General features: G+C 37.3%; 1 pseudogene; it reads left to right on the top strand.

Moving 5' to 3' along the window:
• The first annotated feature begins 10,850 nt into the window (after positions 1-10,850).
• On the top strand, positions 10,851-11,130 carry LOC107979525 (annotated as a pseudogene).
• The last annotated feature ends 4,710 nt before the right edge of the window (positions 11,131-15,840 follow it).

Raw genomic sequence — 15,840 nt, 5'->3', positions numbered from 1 at the left:
AAATTGGGCATGCTGGGTGCAAAAACAATTCTGCAGCATTTTTGTCTGCTGAAACTTCAGACAGATTGTCCTGAATCACCTCTGATTCACTTCACACTTGATTTAGAATTAATTTTTGGCTACTCTGTCTTCAGAAAATGTTGTTTCCCCAAAGTTGACAAAAGTACTGCATTCAGTTACTATATGAGACCAAGACCACAGTTTACTAAGTTACTGGAAGGAGTGGCAGTTTGTAGGATGAGAGGCAAAGATGGTAAGATTTATGTATAGTTTTTCAAGATTTAGTTATTTATGTAATTTTTCTTGATGTATGAGTACTTTGTTTGCATGTACAATGGCACATCAGAAGAGAGCATTAGATCCCATTGTATATGGCTGTGAATCACCATGTGGTCACTGGAATTTTGAACTCAGAACCCCTGGAAGAAAACACAGTTCTCCCACCCACTGAGCCATCTCTCCAACCCTGGGTATATAGGATTTAAGACAGAAGAAGTTACAATATTGCACATTATTAGTGTGTATCCCTGTAAAAGTATCTCTAAATAAAACTTTATGTAGATAATGACTTTGAATTTCTTTGTATTTTGTAGCTGAAAAACACTACTTGAAAGGATGAAACAATTACTAAGGGGTTTAAATTATCATGGAGGCATTTTGTCACTGATTAATTGAGAAATCTGGAAAAACTTACCAGGCCTTACAAAACTTCCCATAGCTTTAAATTATCATGTTTCACAGTTGAGTTTCTTTTAAAGGTTGGGATGTGTAGAACTTGAAGCAACTACAAAATAGTATTTAATGAATCATTTACAAAGGCAAGCAATAAAGACAACCATTTGTTAAACTAATGTATCACTAAGAAAAATGTTTATGCATTGTTCATCAAGAACCTAATTTAACCATTCATCATTGTTGTGATATACATAAGTTTCTTCCCTAAAGCACTGGACTATAAATTTTAAAATATATCCTATTGCAATTCTAATGGTTTCCTTGCTTTGCATTTTATTATGAACTTGTTGCACATTTAGACTGCTGTAATTTGCCAGAGGTATATAGACCAGGCAATAGAGACAAGTCCAAAATTGAAATGCTATTATTTTATTGTAGCAAAAAAAAAAGGAGTGTCTCAGGTTCAATAAAACTGAACTGAGGTTGGTTTTTCTTCTTGAAAGTAAACAGGTTACTACTCTCTCCAATTACCCCTTCCTCTTCTGGAGCCCCATTGCTTTACCTTAGGGACAGTTAATGTAGAAGCATTGCTTTCGTAAATTATGTCTTCCTCTATGAATCACATGTGAAAACTAAAAAGTTCTTACTAAATCCCTTTCAGTTTAAGGTATACATACAACTAAGTCATTTGACCTGGGAACCACTTATCTGAAATTAAATCATCATAAAATATAACACACATTTATGGCCTAATTTTTAAATGGCCCCTAAAGCACTTATTTGGAAGTTTTTTCCCCCCATCTTCTGCCTTGATTTTGTTGGAAATGAAATTTTTAGATGGTAAGTCCTTGCTAGCAGAAGTAGATCACAAGGAGCTGGCTTTTGTTACACCTGGCTCCACTTCCTGCCTTGTTCTCTGTTTCTTGATCTACCTTATGGAGACCTGCCTCTGCCACAGGCCCTCAGAGCTGAACCACTGGTTTAAACCTTTAACTATATAATGGACTGAAACTGAACCAAAAGAATATTTTTCTCTCTTAGGTTGCATCTGTCAGTTATCTTGGCTGTAACAACATAAAACTAGCAAATATGGTGACCTATGCTTCTATCTCTGAAATTATCTCTGCTTTCTGTTATGGTGCTGTAAGAAAATCCTTTATTTTTTTTTAAGATAGAGTTTCATTTATCTCATGCTGATCATGAACTTATTATGTAGCTGAGGATGACTGAACTCTTAATCTCTTTCTCTCTACACTCTATTACCCTAGTATTAAGATTACATGTTTCAACTCCCTACCAGGTTTACATATTGCTAGGAATCCAACCAAGGGCTTCCAGCAAGCTATGGAAGCACACTACAACTGAACTACAACCCCAACCAAGATAAACCTAGTTATCCAGTGGTTAAAACCAATTCAATAACAGTAAAGACTTCACCAATAACAATGCATTTAAGAAGGACAACATCGTGTGGCAAATGGTAACCTGCTTTAAGAGCTATTTACTGCTTCATTGAAGAATACATAATAAATTGTCTCTGATTGCCTATGCCAAAGTGTGAGATTTCTTTCTCCTTTACATTTCTTTTATTTTTAAGAGGATTTCCCGATATGTGCATCATGTTTAATGCTTGAGTGATATTCAAACTGCAATTTCATTCTTCTGTTTGTTGAGAGGTTTATAGGCCAAAAGGAGAGTCTGTTTTTAATTGCATTTCCATAATTATGAAGATTAGTATATGCATCTGTTTTATAGTCTATCTAGCATAGTTGTTATATCTCACTATCTGCACTTTCTTTGTCCTGTACCCAAGTTTTATTTAGGGTCCTACAGCTCCTTCTTAGCCATCTCTCTACTACGTTCTAGGAAACAAAGTTAGCTGGCTGTTCTTCACGAAGCCTGCAAAGCTTGGAATTCTTCATGACTCTCCTTATTGTAACTCTTAACAGCTGCTGTTACTTAGGACTTGCCCTCACTCAAGGATTACATATGAAAGATTCTAAGGCTAAGGTTTCCCCTTAGGAGTCCAGTTCCTTTTTCTATAGATTTGAAATTCTTGCATCTGTTTTCTCTGTTTTGTGCCTGTGACTCTTATATGCCTTGTATTATACCTAGTAAGTTTTTTTGATAGATTGCCTGGGTTAGACAGGAGTGATGTAGTTTATATGTGAGGGTTTAATTTCCTTCCCTAAGGAGTAATAAGGGAAAATTTATTCTATCAGTAGATGAAGAGGAATGATGTAAGAGTAGCCATACTTTGAAATGATACCATGATGAAATAGTGAATGACCTCATTTGAGTCATAATGGCATTGCCATCTGTAGGGCCAATGTTAAAGACTATTTCTTGGGCTTGAAATTTAAACTGTGTTTATTTTTTTTCCAAAAATATTCAGCAGCTCAAGTGAAGAACTAAAGAGTAAAGTGAGACAGACACATTGCTGTGTTGTGGGGAAGGCTTTATTCTATAGATTTAATAAAAGATCTGATAACAAAGTAAGTGATAAACTATTTAATGGTGGTTTGGATGTGGAAAAAAGATTGGTTATATGAGGCACATGTAATAAATGCTATATGGTTATAGAATAGATGACAAATAAGAATAAACTTATCAAAAGCAATATTTTAGAATTTCATTCCCTCAGGTTTTATTTATCTGCTAAACCAAAATTCTTACCTTTTATTTTCTTGAGATAAAATGAATAATCTCACAAGTTAATAATGTATAAACTTATCAAGTATGTTTGTTGGGAAATATTATTTTAAGATGTGGAACTTTTGTTTTTGCTGCATTTGTATAACTCTGTGAAGCTGTGTTACTGTGCCTGGGAAAAACATCTGATGATCTAATAAAGAGCTGAAAAGCTGATAGGAAGGCAGGAACAAGGACAGGTGGGGCTGGCAGGCAGAGAGTATAAGTAGAAGGAAAATTGAGGAAAGGGAGCACCTTGAAAACAAGAGGAGAACATCAGGGGCCAACAACCTGGCCACCCAGCTGCACAGCCTACCTTGGAATAAGAGTAACATTTACCCTAGAGATATTTTATGTTGCTTGTGGCTATTGTAAAGAATGATGTTTCTCTGACTTCTTTCTCAGTACAGTTATCATCTATATATAGTAGGATTACTGATTTTTTGAGATTAACTTGTATCATGCCACATGTCTGAAGGTGTTTAACAGCTGTAGCAGTTACCTGGTAGAGTGCTGTGGGTCACTTATGTAGATGATCATATCATCTACAAACATGACAGTTTGACTTCTTCCTTTCCAATTTGTATTCCCTTCACCCCCCTTTATTTTCTTAGTGTTCTAGCAAGAACTTCAAGTACAATATTGAAGAGGTGCGGAGAACAGTGGATAGCCTTGTCTTGTTCTGGATTTTAGAGGAATTGCCTTGAGCTTCTCTCCATTAAGTTTGATGTTGTCTGTTGGTATAGTGTATATTGCTTTTATTATGTTTAGGTATATTCCTGCTATTTCTGATCTCTCCAGGACCTTTATCATGAAGGGGTGTTAGATTTTGTCAAAGGCTCTTTCAGCATCTAGTGAGGTGATCATGACTTGTATAAAAGAACTTTGAGTCTATGAAAAAATTAACAAAGATAACATAAAATGGAAGGATCTCCCCTGCTCTAGGATAGGTAGGATCAACATAATAAAAATGGCAGTCTTGACAAAAGCAATCTACAGATTCAATGCAATACCCATTAAAAATTCCAGCACAATTATTCACAGACCTTGAAAGAACAATATTCAAGTTTATATGGAAAAACAAAAGACACAGGATAGCCAAACCAACCGTGCACAATAAAGGAACTTCCAGAGGCATCACTATCCCTGACTTCAAGCACTATTATAGAGCTATAGTCCTGAAAACAGCTTGGTATTCACACAAAAATAGACAGATAGACCAATGGAATCGATTGAAAGCTCTTATTTTAACCCATACAGCTAAGAACATCTGATTCATGAATAAGAAGCTAAAGTTATACAATGGAAAAAGGAAAGCATCTTCAACAAATGGTGTTGGCATGTAGATGACTGCAGATAGATCCATATCTATCACCGTGCACAAAATGAAAGAGAAAATAGGAGGTTTGAATGAATTGGTACAGGAAACTGCTTCCTGAACATAACACCAGTAGCCTAGATGCTGAGATCAACAATTAATAAATGGGACCTCTGGAAACTGAGAAGTTTCTGTAAGGTAAAAGGCACAGTCAACAAGACTGAACTCCAGCCCACAGAATGGGAAAAGATCTTCACCAACCCCAAATCTGACAAAGTGCTGATTTCCAAAATATCAAATAACTCAAGAAACTAGTAACCAAAACACCAAATAAAACATGCACAATTATGATACATAATACAGTATGTTCACAATGGCAAGCCTAAATTAAACCAATTAACATGTTATATCACACATATTCACCATTTTTGTTTTGAGAACACGTAAAGTATACTATCTCACAACTTTTAAAGTATAGCATATTGTTATCAACCATATTTATCATGCTCTCAGTAGACCTCAAGACTTCAGAGAGTCCATGACTCTTGTGCAACTGCAGTTTTATATCCTTAAACCAATCATTTCCCCATTGTTAAAAGACCCACATTGAAGCCTAATAGCCACAATTCTGCTCTCTGTTCCCATAAGTTCATCATTTCTAGGTTACACATAAAATTGAAATGTGAAATTTCCAGTGTGTCACATTTTTTGGGGGGGGCAAGCATATAACTTTACTACTTACTAAAGATGAAATCAAATTTGCATGCATGGCTGAGCACTCACTGAAACACCTTGGATTCATCACATATTTGAGTTTCAATTAGCATATATATATATATATATATATATATATATAAATAATGGCAATATGTTATGTATCAATAGCAGCAACAGCTTTTCCAGGTTCTGCTGTCATTTGAACAAAATTGTGGAGATATCCAGCATACTCCCTTTAAAAAACAAAACAAAACAAAACAAAACAAAACAAAAAACCAAAAAAACCCAACCAAACAACAACAAAAAAGTAAAAAAACAAAGTCCCAGATAACAGCATAGTTCTGTTACTCTTGTGATACTTGGCACCATTTTTTTTTTAAATTAGCTTCTCAGTCATCATCTGGGAAGAAACCATTCTGAGCAACATCATTAAAAACAGCTCTGATAAAGCATGGTCACTACCATGTATCATAAAGCAGGTCCACATACCAGTGAGTACATATCATGTTTGTCTTTTGTAGGAATCTAAAATGGCTGAAACAGCCTTTAGAAGGTGCTCAACATCCTTAGCTATTAGGGAAATGCAAATCAAAACAATTCTGAGATACCATCTTACTCCTGTCAGAATGGCTAATATCAAAAATACCAATGACAGTTTATGCTTGAGAAAGGGGAACACTCCTCCTCTGCTGGTGGGATTGTGAACTGGTAAAGCAACTTTGGAAATCAGTGTGGTGATTCCTCGGGAAAATGGGAATCAGTCTACCACAAGATCTAGCAATTCCACTCTTAGGCATATACCCAAAAAATACACATTCATACAACCAGGACATCAGATCAACAATGTTCATAGCAGCATTATTTGTAATAGCCTGAACCTGGAAGCAAGCTAGATGCCCCTCAACTGAAGAATGGATAAAGTAAATGTGATACATTCACACAATGGGAGTACTACTGGGGGGGGCATGGAATCTTGAAATTAGCAGGCAAATGGATGGAACTAGAAAAAACCACCCTGAGTGGGTGACCAAGTCACAAAAAGGCAAACATGGTATGTACTCAATCTTAAATGGATTTTAGACATAGAGCAAAGATTACAAGTCTACACTCTACACCACCAGAGAAGCTAGGAAACAAGGAGGACCCTAAGGGAGAATTACATGGTCCCTCAGAGAAGGGGAAAGGGACAAGATCTCCTGGGCAAATTGGAAGCATGAAGGAAGGGTAGAGGGAGTTAGGTAAAGAGAAGGGGAGAAGAAGAGGGGAGAAGAGGACATGAGGAAACAGCAAGATTGAGTTGGGGGAAGAACATAGAAGAGCAAAAAAAAAAAAAAAAAAAAGAGATACCATAAATGAGGGAGCCATTATAGGTTTAAAGAGAATTCTGCCACTAGGGAAATATCCAGAATCTATAAGGATGACCCCAACTAACAATCTAAGCAATAGTGGAGATGCTCCATTAAATGCCTTTCCCCTATAATGATATTGATGACTACCTTATATGCAATACAAGAGCCTTCATCCAGTAGCTGATGGAAGCAGAAGCAGAAACCCCCAACTAGCCACAGCTGAACTCCTGGAATCCAGTTGTAGAGAGGGAAGTGTGATGAGCAAAGCTGACAAGACCAGGATGGAGCAACCCACAGAAACAGCTGACCTGAACAAGGGAGAGCTCATGGGTTCCAGACTGATATCTGGGAAACCAGCATAGGATTGACCTAGACCCCCTGAATGTGGGTGTCAGTTAGGAGGCCTGGGTAATTCATGAGGCCTCTAGTAGTGGATAAACATTTATCCCTAGTATGGGAATAGATTTTCAGAGCCCGTTCCCCATAGACACTTACTCTCTCAGCCTAGACACACAGAGGAGGGCCTAGACTATGCTCCAAATGGTATGAGAGACTTTGGAGATCCCCCATGGAAGGCCTCACCCCTTGGGTTGGGGGCCAGAAAGGAAATCAGATAGGGGGTTTGTTGGGGGGTTAAGGCAGGAGGGGAGGGAGAGAGATCTGGGATTGACATGTAAAACAAGCTTGTTTCTAATTTAAATAAACAGAAAACAAAGAAACTAAAAAGAGTAAGATTTACAGAAGAGAATAGGAAAAACCTAGAGGCAATAGGTAGGTGGGAAAATTTAAGTTAAGGAAAGCTGGCAAGAAACAAGCCAAGCTAGGCCCAGAGGTTTTTAAGTAATAATAAGATTCCATGTTTGATTCATCTGGGAGCTGCGTTGTGGGCACCCCAACAGAGAACAAACATCTTATTATATAATGGTCTGCCATTGTGGGGTTGAATATTCTTCTAGTGCCTAATAAAGACTGAAAAAAGAAAGGGTTCCTTTAAAGTATGGTGATGTTCAATTGGCAGCACTAATTAGTAGCTAGAAACAGCAAGCTAAGTATAAACTGCTTGCAGCAACACAGATATGGACATTCCAAACCTAGAAAGGTTTACTTCAGTTCTCCTCATAAACCTCTGAACCCAGCTGTGAGCTTTAGACTTGGCTTGCCTTGCCTTACCTGAGTAGTGGGCAGACCAAGCTGGTAAAGCGGCATGAACAAAAGAGGACCCAGGTGTAGCTTAACAGTTTAATGTTTGCCCTGTGGTCAAAAAAGACTAGAGCTACACAGAGAAACAGGTCCAGACAGAAAAACCTCTCGACAGGCTCCAGTGTGTTTTACTATGTACATAGGCTTTAGGAAGAAAGAAAATGGGTATAGGCAGTTATAGAAAGAAACAAAGAGTTAAGAAGAAAATAAAGCCTTTAAAGAGACAGCAAAAATAATATAAAAGAAAAAAATCCAGGTAAAGATGGGGGACACACAGGGAGTCTGGATCCTGTACAGTATTGTGTTGATTCTGATTTTTTGTTGTTGTTGGTTGTTGAAAAGCAAATGACAGCTTCTAAGAGACCTGGAATTCAAGGAGGTAAAGTGGGAAATTACCAATATGGTGCCAAGTAGAAATAGCAGCTTTGAACCTAATACAAGTCTCTCTGTGCATTAATTGGGGCCCTAAATCCGGCGGCATTTATGGCTGGCATAAAGTGCACACATGGCAGTGGGGCTCGGCGGCTTTTGGCAGAAAGATTTATCTTAACAGAATTGTGTCAGTGAGCAGGATTATCCTATGCCCCAAGGTTCCCAGAGAAAGAGGGAAACCTGCTGCCACAGCCTGCCCTGTCGGGCCACTGAGAGGCATCGGAGCAGCTTCCATTGGCTCACACCTTCCTGGCGCTCTTGGAGGTTGGACTCGGCACTGCCGAGATGATAAAGACAGATCCAGATAAAGAAAAACCTCTAAAGGTTTACACTATATTTAAAAATATATTTAGGCTTGTGAAAGAAATAGAGTAAATAGGAGGAAATAGAGTAGCCAGTTGTGGTGGCATACACCACACCGGTAGGATTTGCTGAATGAAGCAGAGGCAGGCAGATTTCTATAGAGAAACCCTGTCTCAGGAAAAAAGAAACAAAAGAAAGTAAAAATAAAGTAATAAAAAAGCCACCTAAAAGCCAGGTGTTGGTGACACACGCCTTTAATCCTAGCACTCTGGAGGCAGAGGCAGGTGGATCTCTGTGAGTTCGAGGCCAGCCTGGTCTCCAGAGTGAGTGCCAGGATAGGCTCCAAAGCTACACAGAGAAACCCTGTCTTGAAAAAATAAATAAATAAAAGCCACCTAAAGATGGAAAATACACAGAGAATCTGGATACTATATGCCATATTGGTGTCTTTAAATTGTTTGATTGCTGAGGAAAGGCTTACTGCTGCTAAAATACATTTGATTATAAATGCTGCTAAATTAACCCAACTTATACATTTTAAAAAAGCTTTTACTTCAAAATTTAAGTCTAAAGACAGGCTACTTGGAAAAAGAATTTTTATTTTTGTTTCCACAGAAAATAAAAAGCTATGGATTCCTTCCAGACTAATATGGTTTGATCAAGCAAGACCACCTGAAGCTGAGATGATACAGCTGAGATGATACACTGTAAGGCATGATGAGCCTTAGAGACTACAAGGACATGGTCAGGTTTCTATGTTTTATCATGATCCCCATGGTATATGAACATTGCCCCCAATCATCAGGAAGCAGTTTAGAAGGAATGATTCCCAAATACCCAAATATTGTTTACAAATGTTTGTTTTCATTTATATGGGGTTGGTTATAAATGATAATGAGCATAGTCAATTTTTTTTAAAGAAAAAAAAGGGGAATAGGATATAGGAATGAATACTTTAAATTGGTATAGATTTTCATTTATTGATACAACTTTAAGGTCAATTTTGTGATATGCATATGTCTCCTCTTGTTTAGGTATTGTGTTTATACAGATCTTTTACCTATAATAGTCAGAACTTATAATGAGGTTAATTAGGTTTTCTAGATATACAGAGATGTATTTGAGATGGATAGGTATTCTTCAAACCTTTGAAAGACCTATAGAAATATGGCATTTAAATGGTTTAGGATTTTTCTTGGCAGGGATTTTCTTGTTAATAAAGTTCTGTTTGGCCAATGAAACAGCAAGTTAGACAGGACTAGGAGTCAAAGAGGATTCTGGGAAATGTAGTAGAGAAGTGGTGATCCAGGCTGGAAGTGACATAGCAAGGAGACTCATATTTGATCAAAGAGAAACAGGAAATGTTCCTTTTTCCTTTTGCCTCCTCCAGTGGCAGGATGTGAGCCACTGGCAAGAGAGGGTACCAGCAAAAGGCATCCTCTATAAAGAAAAGTCTTATAACATATATAGATTATGATAATTAAGATTGAGCTAGCAGATGAGACTATTTTCAAGGTCTATTTTGTTACAGTCTATATATGTTTTCACTCTTGTTTTAAAGGACTTTTGCATATTGATACAAATTTAAATCCATTTTTGTTAATACACACTATATGCTTTTGCTTAAAAGGACTTTTGTATATTGATAAAATATAAGGTTATTTTTGTTATAACATATTGCATATATATTTCTGTTCTTGTTTAAGGTATTATACCTAGGCAGTTCATTTGAAAAAGTAAGGTAAAATTCTAGTTTGTTCCTTATGAGCTTTCAAAGAGGCCCATAAGTTTGGGAATGTTATGTCTTCATTCTCATTGAATTCTAGAAGTCTTTAATTTCTTTTTTTTTTTCCTTGACCCAGGATTGGTACTATTGCACAGTGTTCAACTTCCATGAGTTTGTAGGTTTTCTGAAATTTGTTTTGTTGTTGAATTCTAACTTTAAAGCATGGTGGTCTGAGAAGATACAGAGGGTTATTCCAATTTTTGTAACTGTGGAGATTTGCTATGTTGTCAAGTTTGTGGTCAATTTTAAAGAAGGTTCCATGTGGCTCTAAGACAAAGGTATATCCTTTTATGTTTGGAAGGAATGTTATATAGCTGTCTGTCAAACCCAATTGGGTCATAACCTCTATTAATTCCTTTGCTTCTTTGGGACCAGTTATATGGCTAAACTCACCAAGTAGGTCGGGATCATCAGGAAATACAGGACCTGCTATGGTGCTTTCCTCCTGGAAATGGTAAAGAAAATTAAAGTCAGTCTGCACATCAAGAATACTTGCTCCTTCTGTGACAAGACCAAGATAAAGAGAAAAGCCATTGGCATCTGGCACTGGGGTTCCTGCATGAAAACAGCAGCTGCTGGTGTTTGGAACTACCACACTACTTCTGCTGTCACAGTGAAGTCTGCCATCAGAAGACTGAAGGGAACTGAAAGACCAGTAGAAGTGATACTGCTTGAGACCTGCCTAGCCTCTAGAAATAAATGGGCTAATTTACATAAAAATTATTTTAAGCTATTATTATGAATTATTTAGGATAATCAAGAAATAAAGGTTAGTAGTTAGTCGTCTTTCACAATCAAATTTGAAGATATGCTAGGTATGCATTCCAGATTATATAGATATATTTTAGATAGACAGATGGTCTTCAAACCTTTCAAAGAACTATGCAATATGGCATTTAAATTATGTGCTAGTGTACAGGATTTTATGATGATGAGACATATCTGCACCTGGCAGTAACAATTTTCTTCAAAAGAAAATGATGTCATCATAGAAACACAATAGGAATTTGCTTTTTAATTGTGGCAAGATAAGACATTTAGGCAAGAAACTGCTTTTTTCTTGACTGCTTGACCTGCAAGACCCATAGCAAAGTGACCACTGAACTTTGCCAAACAAGGTGGGATAGTCTTACATGTTCCTGCTTCACAGAAGATATTGCTAAACATTCTGCAGGGAATAGAGGAAAGTGACTGACAAATTGTCAACATAAGAGGGGCAGTCTTTTAGATTTCCTGCTTCATTGAAATGTCTGCCAGCTAATATTGTGGATCTGAGTGACAGGCACTCTCAAAAGAGTAAAGGCTAAAACAACCACTATACATATTTTGTCCCAGTTTTTACTTAAACTAGAAACAATATTGTTTTATATGTCAATCCCAGTTCCATCTCCCTCTCATCCTCCCTTTCCCCCAACTAACAACCTACCTATCCCATACCATTTCTGCTCCCCAGGGAGGGTGAGGCCTTCCATGATGGGTCTGAAGAGTCTGTTGTATACATTGCCATAGGGCCTATGCCCTCCCCCATGTGTCTAGGCTCAGGGAGTATCCCTCTATGTGAAATGGGCTCCCAAACTCCATTCCTATGCTATGGATAAGTACTGATCTACTACAAGAGGTGCAATATATTTCCAAGGCCTCCTCACTGACACCCACATCCATGGGTGTGGATCAGTTCAATGCTGGTTTTCCAGTGATCAGTTTGGATTACCAAGAGCTCCCCTTATTGAGATCAACTGTTACTGTGGGTTTCACCAACCTGGTCTTGACTCCTTTGCTCATCACTCCTCCTCCTCTGCAACTATTCCAGTTCAGTTCAGTTCAGTTCAGTTCAGTTCAGTTCAGTTCAGTTCAGTGTTTAGCTGTTGGTATCAGTTTCTACTTCCATCAGCTGCTAGCTGGCATACATAATCCCCAGGAAAAGGGGAAAGGAACAAGATCCACTATACCTATTTTAAATGATATTTTAATGTTTTTAATACTATGTTTATTGAATTTCATTGTAGTTTCAGATAATTTTTCCTTATTGTACGATTAAGTCTCCCCATTTTTAAATATAGAAATAAAAATTTATAGCTTTGTGAGGATCTCATATTCTTATTAATACATGCACTTTGTATTCATTCTTACTAGATATCCCAAAACAGTTCTTTGTGGCTAGAAAGACAAATAATTGCTTAACAATACTTGTTACTCTTCTAGAAGTCCTGAGTTAAGTTCCCAATACCATATTGGATGATTCAAAACCCCTTGTAACTCCAATTTCAAAGAATCTGATGCTTCTTTAGGTGTGTTCAGGTACTTGCAAGAGATGTGCACAGAAACCTAGGTATCTCTTTACTTTTCAGTCTATACAAAACATTTTCAAATGTTTGTGAATACAATGAATACTAGCTGTGTTCCCAAATTATTGTAATCTCTCTGTGTTTTAGTACATGCATTGTATTTATATGTTAATATTAATACAAAATACTAGCAAAATGAATGCCACTTTAGGATTGAAAGTTTCTACCTTTCAGAACTGTAAGTATTACCAATTTCATCTATGGAACAAAACTTTGGTATTCTCTAATTAGAGTATAATTAGTTTTCATTACTATCTATTCATAGACAATTCTCAATAGAGGAATATAAAATGGCTGAAAGACACATAAGAGAGTATTAAATATTGATAGCCATCAGGGAAATGTAAATGAAAACAACTGAAATACCATCTTACACCTGTTAGAATGGCTAAAATCAAAAACATCAATGATCATTTATGCTGGAGAGGATGTGGAGAAAGGGGAACACTTCTCTATTGCTAGTGCGAGTGCCAACTTGTACAGCCACTTTGGAAATGAGTATGGCGATTCCCCAGGAAAATGGGAATCAATCTACCACAAGATCCAGCAATTCCACTCTTAGGCATATACCCCAAATAAATACATTCATACAACAAGGACATCTATCTGCTCACCGATATTCATAAAAGCACTATTTGTAACAGCCAGAACCTGGAAGCAACCTAGATGCCCCTCAACTGAAGAATGCATAGAGAAAATGTGGTACATTTACACAACAGAGTACTACTCTGAAGAAAAAACAATGGGATCTTGAAATTTGCAGGAAAATGGATGGAACTAGAAGAAAGCATTCTGAGAGAGGTAACCCAATTACAAAAAGACAAAGGTGGTCATGCCCTCCCCTGATAATGAGATTGATAACTGTCTTATATGCCATCCTATAGCCTTAATCCAGCTGCTGGTGGAAGTAGAAGCAGACACCCACAACTACTCACTGAACTGAACTGGAATCCAGTTGCAGAGAAGAACGAGTGATGGGCAAAGGGGTCCAGACCAGCCTGGTGAAACCCACAGAAACAGCTGACTTGAAAAATGGGGAGCTCTTGGTCCCCAGACTGATAGCTGGGATACTAGCATGGGACTATTCCAGACTACAGGAACATGGGTTTCAGTAAGGAAACCTCAGAAATCTATGGGACCTCCTGTAGTAGTTCAGTACTTATCCCTAGCATAGGTGTAGACTTTGGGAGCCCATTCCACATAAAGGGATACTCCCTGAGCCAAGACACACAGGGGTGGGTCTAGGCCCTATCCCAAAGGATATGATAGACTCTGATGACCCCCCCCATGGAAGGCCTCACCTTCCCTGTGGAACAGAAATGATATGTGATAGGTAGGGTATTAGTTTGGGGGGGTGGCACCGGAGGAGGGGAGGCAGTGGGACCTGGGATTGACATGTAAAACAATCTTGTTTCTAATTCAAATATAAAAATAAGAAAAAATAAACATCAGAATATGACAAAAAAGAAAGTTTCTACCTTTCAGAACTAGAAATTACCAATTTCATATATGGAAGAAAAATCTTTGGTACCCTCCAATTAAAGTATAATTAGTTTTCATTACTATCCATTTCATATATTCATTTTGAATCAATATTTCATGTCCAAATTATATATTATGTTTATAAAATATGAATAAAAAATGAGTGACAAGGATACATTTGCTGGGAAAGCCAACATTTGCCAGAATACTCTAGATGGGATCCCTGTTTCCCCTCTAGAGGGGAAACACCAAAGTTTAGTAACACTACAAATGGAATTTGTGTCTTAAGTACAGACATATTGAGATAAAACATATTGGTCCCTATGGTATGCTTAGAAGAGCTACCATTTCAGAGAAATACAGCCAAGTGACTTGGATAGCTAACTGTTTCACTAAAGCAAGTGAGATGAACATTTAACTAGACAGCATGCCCAAAAGAAAACAGGAACCAGAATCCTTAATGAAAAAGTCATGCTGTTTATTACTGTCCTACAGACAGAATGTAGTAGACATACTGGTCTGAAAATCCTGCCTCTGAAAACTCAATAAAAGACTAATAACCTATCTTATGGGAATTAATAAATGGCAAGTGTAATCTGCATATGTTCTCTAAATCCCCCACATATATGCAAAGCCAGTCCCATAAAATAGTTGGTTGGGTTTGGGAACCTATTAAAAATGACTGATTTTATTTGTGAGAACAACTTGGTCATTATATAAAGAAAAATCTCATTACCAAACCCTGCCAGCATCCTCTTTTATTGTGAAGCAGTGCACATGCTCAAGAGGATGTCTAGCAAAGACCTGGAGCCCATATTAATCTGGTATTTTTCTTGATTTAAAGGCCAATCAATGGTAGAATTGTCATATGGATAAGACCTGCCTCTATTAGATTAGTTTTACTGCTTTTTAAAGATCATGATAATCTTTTTGTCCTTTCAATCATATTTATTGTTTTCTACTTATGTGACATGTTTAGTCATTTTAAGAATGTCTCACTTTCTAATTAGTATGCTAGATTTTGTTTTATTATTCGTTTTGCTTGATATTACTATTAGTGTAATCCTGAAGCAATTATTACTATAGCTATGTTACTTTTCCTGGAGAAACACTGACAAACATCTACCTACCTCAAATTAATAAACAAATGATTGCAAGTCCAATCTGGCAAATGAATAACACCATTAGGGATATTTACTGGGCTGTGGAGGGGGTTGGGAATGTATAAGTCATACTTAAAGGAGCATGACTCAAAGGTAGATGGGCCACCAAAAAGCATTCCCTAGTTTGGGTTTCAGCTCATAAAAGCTGTAAAAAAATATGAGCGACTCCACAGGCCAGAGATGCTCCTCTTTCCCCAGGAATTCTTTTTGCTTGCTTACCCTTGAAGCCTGTGAATATGGCAAGCTCCATGGACTTCTTGAAACTTGTGAGTTGTTTAATTGCTGAATCTTTACAAGCTTTACTATATGATGTAATGTTATACAACAAATATCTGTCTCTTTCATTATGGAAATAAGGTTCTACTATAAATCACTTCTG

The sequence above is a fragment of the Cricetulus griseus genome (assembly GCF_003668045.3).
Source record: "Cricetulus griseus strain 17A/GY chromosome 1 unlocalized genomic scaffold, alternate assembly CriGri-PICRH-1.0 chr1_0, whole genome shotgun sequence".
Classification (NCBI taxonomy): Eukaryota; Metazoa; Chordata; class Mammalia; order Rodentia; family Cricetidae; genus Cricetulus; species Cricetulus griseus.
Note: the sequence above shows the minus strand (reverse complement) of the source record. Positions and strands in the feature narration are given on the sequence as shown.